Here is a 6906-nt window from a genome sequence, read left to right as displayed (position 1 = left end):
GTTATCTTATAATATGTTCAAAATTTATCTGACTCAGGATATATGATGGTTGGTTGGATGGGACATTGTGGGTGGTCTTCGATCCCAGTTGGACTTGAGATGCCCATTACGACAAGGCCCCGGTTCTAGTCGTGTCTAAAGTATAAAATAAAGCATACAAAATACACATTAATGGTACGTCACCTTCAATTAGAAATGTCCCACTATGGTAGTCCATACCGCTTGCACTAATATTTTCATAATATCAAATATATTGCAACAAACCAGAAAGGATCACAAGTATATGATATAACACATACAAGTAGAGCAACAAAGGACAATATATATACACAAGATCACTAAGTACAAGTTTAAAAATATCAAAAAATTAAATAAGTAACAAGCCAAAATGAAAATACAATCACATCACAAGCATAATGAAGTAAATACAATAAGAATGATGATGATGACGATGATGCACGAGGTTGTCACACAACCCCGAGACCGTCGCACCATTTTCGTATATACCTATGGAGCTAAATATTCCAAACATAGGACCCATGGGGGGCTCATCAACCTGTATACAATCCATATATCCATATCTCCTCCCCGGAACATTACTCGTGGAAGGTTTTATAAGGTGTCAGAATATCTCCTCCTCAGCACATCTCTCGGGAAGGGTTTTAAAAAGGTGTTTTCCAGTGTTTCTCAGGTGTTGCCATGATGGTATTAATTTTTTATGAATGAGTATGATGTGAGGATGTAATGCTCACAAGCAATCACATTAAGTATTTTCACAACTAACCACAATGATATATTTCTACAACTACGTGAGCCAATATTCACTCATTATATCAAACCTTCCATGAATTTCCACATGTTTCATATTCCAATAAAGTATGATTACATCACAATATAAAAATTCTGCCACAACACACCTTTTCATCAACAAGATATATTTATTCACATGTGTACAAGGCTGTCAACATCACGAAAGACCCCACATGGTCACACATATTACATAATGGCTCAAACCCTCAATTATATCAAATATAGGCCCCCACATGGGCTCAGTACATCAATATATCCGAATTTATGATTGGTTCCCATCACTTTAACATGCATTTTGTATCAAAATTAACTACCCAATCCAGTCTGAAAGAGTTAAGCCATAACCTACCTCGAATTCCTAAAACATTCTGCTACATTTTGATACAGAAGCCCTATTCCTCAAGAATAGACCCAAAATCAAATAAAATATTAAAATACAGAATCTACACTTCTAAAGGAAGCCAACAACAACCACATTGCCTAGCTTTAAATCAGGGTCAAAACGGACCCCGAAATAGATATTCAAAAAAGAAGAAAAAATCATAACTTTTTTGTAAAAATATGTTACACATGTGTTTAGGAGTATACAACTAAAAACTCAAGAAAAAATGAGTTGAAAATGAGGTTCAAATTGAATAAAAATTAGTTTTAAGATTTACCAGGTAAAACTTTCAAAATCCATTTTAAAATCAAGATTTGAAGTTGTTTTGAAGATGAAGCTAAGGAAAAACCAGTAATTCTAGGATTAGGAATATTATTAAAGTGAAAAGGTGTTGAATTGGGGCTTAATTCAAAGAAATCCAAATTTGGGCCTTCAGGGCCCAAATCCCCAATTTTTACTTTCAAATTCGAATTAAAACAAGAATCTAATATCAAAGGTTGAAGAAATTTGTTGAAATAGGTGTAATGGAGCTTACCCAAGCTTAGAAATGGAGAAAGTTGTTCAAAACCACAAAACCCTAAGCTCCAAGCCTCAAAAATGGTGAAAAATAATGAAATATTGGTATTTATACTCAGTACTCGTGATTGCAGACCACGGGTTGCGATTACTGTATCTCGTCTATCAGGGGTATCATAATTGTAGGAAAGGGTCATGATTACGACATCCTGACTGCTGGCCCTATCGCGATTGCGGGGGACCCTTGGGATTTAGGAATCTTATGAATACAAACAAACTATGATACCCTATCAAATTCGATGCTTCGAACTCGATGGTGATATTAGATTTTTGAAAAGATATATACTTTACAAAGTTGACCCCCAAAACTCAAAATAATAATTTTCCAAATCAAGGGTCAAAATGAGACTCAAAAGCCATAAAACCAAACCAAATATATTACTATCCTAAAATCAACGTCTCGGATCTGCTGATGTAGTCCGTTTTACCATCCATTACACGGATCAAAAGATCTCCACAGAATTCCATAATAAGGCTCTCAAAGCCACAACCATAATATCACATGAATGACACCAAAATTTATCTAGAACTATGTCAATCTCCCTACACCTTATAAATACCATAATGCAACTATAGAGAGGGTTAAAATAGTCAAATCACATAAAAATAAATATCTTACCAAAAATTTAGGTTGTTACACTTGAGCATAGTGGGATCAAATATTAATGATGATATTTTGAAACTTTTTGAGAATGGAAACTCAACTAATTTAGCTCTTCATTAGCAAGAGCTGCAGAGTTAGAAATCTAGTACAGACTAATATCTTGTTGTAATGTGATATATAAATATATTTCAAAGTTTATTTGTAGTAGACTGAAATAAGTGGTGGATATCAATGTATCAAGCAACCAGGAAATATTTGGTAAGGGTAGATCCATGCTCCATAATGTCTTGACGTGTCATCACATTTTTTAGCACTACAATTGGAAGGTTTCCCTTAGATGTTTAATAAAAATAGATCTAAGGAAGTCATATGACTTGATCAATTGGGGCATTTTAGAAGAAGATTTAACAAGGTATGGATTTCCTGGTAGATTCATACACTGAATTATGCTATGTATAAAATCCCCTAAATATACTATCAAAGTAAATGGTGATCGTAATGAATACGTTGAAGAAATGAGGGGTCTTAGGCATGGGGATCCCATCTCCACTTTATTTTTTGTGCTTGTGATGGAATACCTGACTAAAGTGATGAAATATATGAGGTTGTTACCTATTTTAAAATTTTATTTACTCTGTAAGACACAACAACTCACATGCCTCATTTTTTATGATTTGATGGTGTTTTATAATGGAGAGGCTGGTTCGATTAGGACGGTTAAAGAAGATTTGCAACACTTTAGTGCAACTACTGGCCTTGTGGCTAACCTAGACAATTCTGATGTGTTCTTTACTGGAATAGAAGATTAAAAGAAAACTAAATTGTTGGCCTTAATATGATTATACTTAGGATCTTTTCCTATCAAATACCTAAGATTTCCAATATCCCTTAAGATATGGAGTACACTAGATTGTCATACCTTGGTTGATAAAATTACTAAGAGAATAAAAACTATCTATGCAAGAATGTTATTATATGATGGAAGGTTACAAGTGAGGTTAGCAGTACTGTTCTCTGTACATAGCTTCTGGGGCTCAGTTTTTATACTTCCTCAAGGAATGGTAAAGTAGGTTGACTTAAAATACCAAGTTTTTTTATGGGGAAGCACTACAAATAAGAGAAGAACAAATTTAGTCTCTTGGGAGGTGGTGTGTAAACCTAAGAAAAAGTGAGGTAAAATATTAAAGATTGTGGTGTGTGGAATATAGCTTCAGTTGGTAAGCTATTGTGGAAAATTATAAAGAAGGAGGACACTGTCTAAGTTAAGTATATTCTGGTGTGTACTTAAAAGAAGTACCAAGCATATGGACTAGTACAGAATAGTTGGTACTGGAGGAAGTTGAATGAGGTTAAGGAGCATATGATCAACTGGTATGCCAATAATAGTTACATCCTAACCAAGAAGGGAGATTACTCCATTTTAACATGTTATCTTCCTCTTATTGATACATAAGTAAGGATGCTAGAGGATGATTTAGTGTGGAACTCAGTATCAATACCAAAGCACATGTTCATAGTCTGGTTGGCAGTGCATAAAAGGCCAATGATAAAAAAGAGACTCATGCATATGAATATTCAAGTGGAAGAGCCTGCATATTGCCTTTGTGATTCTTAGGAGGTATAACTAAGTCATAACTTATTTGTAGCATGTAGATGGTTTAAGAGAATAAGAGAAGATCTCCTAAATTAGGCAAACATCGCACTACCACTAGATGAAGCTAAGCAGGTTTTGGAAATGATCAAAAGAAGACTTGAAAAGATTCAAGAAGGAGGTAGTTTTGGCAACCATCAATGGATTGATTTACCATGTATGGAGAGCAAAAAATTGGAAACTGAATAAGAAGCTCCAAGTGAAGCAACAAGGGATTGTTGAACAAGTCAAAAGTGAAGTTAGGATTAGATTAGAGTACTCTAATGAGGATTATAAAGCATTAGAAGTAAAGGATATTAGCAGTAACTATGTATATAATGATGAGTTATATAGTATGATTTTTTCTTTCCAGGGCTTAATTACATGCATTGATGCGGTAATCAGATTTGTTTTATCTGTGAATACATTTTGTTGGTTAGTGGTAGTCACAATGTTACCAAAAAAAATATTCCAAAAATAATACATTAAAGACCACTTTGATCATTTATTATACTTTTAAGGGCCAAAACTGTGTTCATGGGAAAATCTGATTTTTTTTAAAAAAGTACTACATAGTATTTATTTGAAGTTATGCTAAGGCAAGGGGGTTGGAGAAATAGTTGGGGACTGACATAGTCTATTTTTAATAGTTTTCCACCTAATATTCGATACTCATATTAAAGTCCGGCTAAATTCAGATCTTCATTGAAGTTGAAATTGAGAATGAATGTATGAGAATTTGTGTTCGAGCATTAAAAAAAAGTTGTTGTAGAATTTAGTGCTCTAAATTTAAATTACCAGAGTACTGAACACACCAATCAATTCTATACAATACCTAAAATTATTGATCTTCACTTTCTTGGTCATCATATCTTCCAGATTATCATGTGTAGATCCTTTCTTCATATTAGTATCCCCTTTGCAGCCTACTAGCCTTTGTACCCTTGGCAATGGACCCAACTTTCATGTTTGATTCTTCTAAAGTAACTCAATATCTTCACCCATATCACGAACGCACTAATCTATTTTTGAGCTAGAAATATATTCTTTATAGCTATTAGGCTCAAGAACATCTATGGTCTCTACAATTGACAAAGCAAATTCCATAAAATTTTCATATCCAAGAAGATTTTCATCAACTACATTCAAAAACCTCTTCATCAATTAATCACTCTCTTTTCTTTGCCCGTTTCAATGTTATAATCTTAAAACATGCATGCTAGGTGTAAATAGAATCACCTTGATCATGGATAAAACTAAAAGCTAATATAACGAAAGCATAAATCATAAACAACATCTGAATACATCTTGTGAGTCATTACACTTAGTTTCTAAAATCTTTACTTCTATGGGAGATTCTCACAACCGATGTAAACCATGTGAGCTACATGGATTCCAACATCTGACCCACTTTGAGGAGGGCAGTTCTATCCTTGCTATCGATATAGAACCTTGAACTGAACTAGAGTGATCAGTAAACATGAGCCCATTTGGGCAAAGGGAACTCTCTGTCAAGGCCCCTAAAACCTAAAGTGACACGTAGTTTTTGGAAATATGATGCACTGAACCCATATTTCCCTCTTAGTGCTAAATACTACTATCCAAAAATTATACTTATACTCTTGAAATATACCTTAAATTTGCATATATGTCTATAAACAAAAAATCAACTATGCTTTTCTTGCTTAAATCATACCCGTAATGAAACTTGTGAATTTCATGTCTTATCTGAGATCATAAGATCAAAATTGAAATTTAATTCATGCTGTAATACTTTGTAACTTAACCTAAGAAGCTTGGACATCTTGTAACGGAATGCACGAAGCTCAAAATCATAATCAAGTAGTGAATCATAGAAAATCATGTCAAAATATTAAACTCAATGCATAAGATCACTTTCATGGATAAAATCAGAATTAAACATGAAACTGGTGCTAAATAAGACTTAATTCATATAGATACAACATAATCTTGAAGCATAAGAAAAACTGGGTATGAAGCCTTATAAATCAATTCCTTAAATTCAAGTAGAAATCAAAATTTTGGGCATAAGAATGAAATAATATCCTCGTTCAAACCCCACATACCTGAACTTGATGAATTTTCGTTGGAGGAAGCTTGAATTTGAGCCTTGGAAACATGAATTTTTGAGAAAAAACCTTATTTGATGTTCTTGAGGTTTTGGGAGAAGAGGAATCGTGTATTTAAGTTATGGGATGAGGGACACATGTTATTATTAGTTATAGGATGATTTAGGATGTAAATGACTTATTTGCCCTAAAAAACTGAAGAGAAACATCAGTTTTAGTGTCTCTAGGACCATGGAAGTGCCACACTATCATGACCCAAATCAGGGCATGTCCGTGACGAGTGTCTCAAGTCCACCAAGGACTAGAGACCTCCCCGAGTCCCTACTAAAATAAAACATGATACAATATTTAGTGGATGAATTTTGAAAATATAACAAGATAGGAAATAATGAGCTCAAAAAGAATAACTAAGAGTATTAACAACCAAAAACCCAATCCATAAAAATATCCGCAAAGCCTCTACTAATTTGAAAACAATCTATGTCAGGACATACCATCGACTCTGACAATGACAATGGCAATGATATTGTTAATGTGAAGTCTTCACTTATAATTTAGGGAGGGGAAATTGATGGAAGGATCAAGTCTTCCAAAGAATGGAAGCTTGTCACTTTAACGCAAATGACCGATGAATCGAGCCGATCCACCTGACACTGCACAGAAAAAGTAAGATTGCCTTCGGACCTTATATCGCGTGGGAATACAACATCGGGAGACGACTAGCATGGTTGAACGTTGGCATGTAACTCAGGGATAAAGATAAAGTAAGGGCCATTCAATATCCAGTTCAACTCAATGTACATATTCACATACA

Source organism: Capsicum annuum, chromosome 3 (assembly GCF_002878395.1).
Source record: "Capsicum annuum cultivar UCD-10X-F1 chromosome 3, UCD10Xv1.1, whole genome shotgun sequence".
NCBI lineage: Eukaryota > Viridiplantae > Streptophyta > Magnoliopsida > Solanales > Solanaceae > Capsicum > Capsicum annuum.
This window is presented reverse-complemented; position numbering follows the sequence as displayed.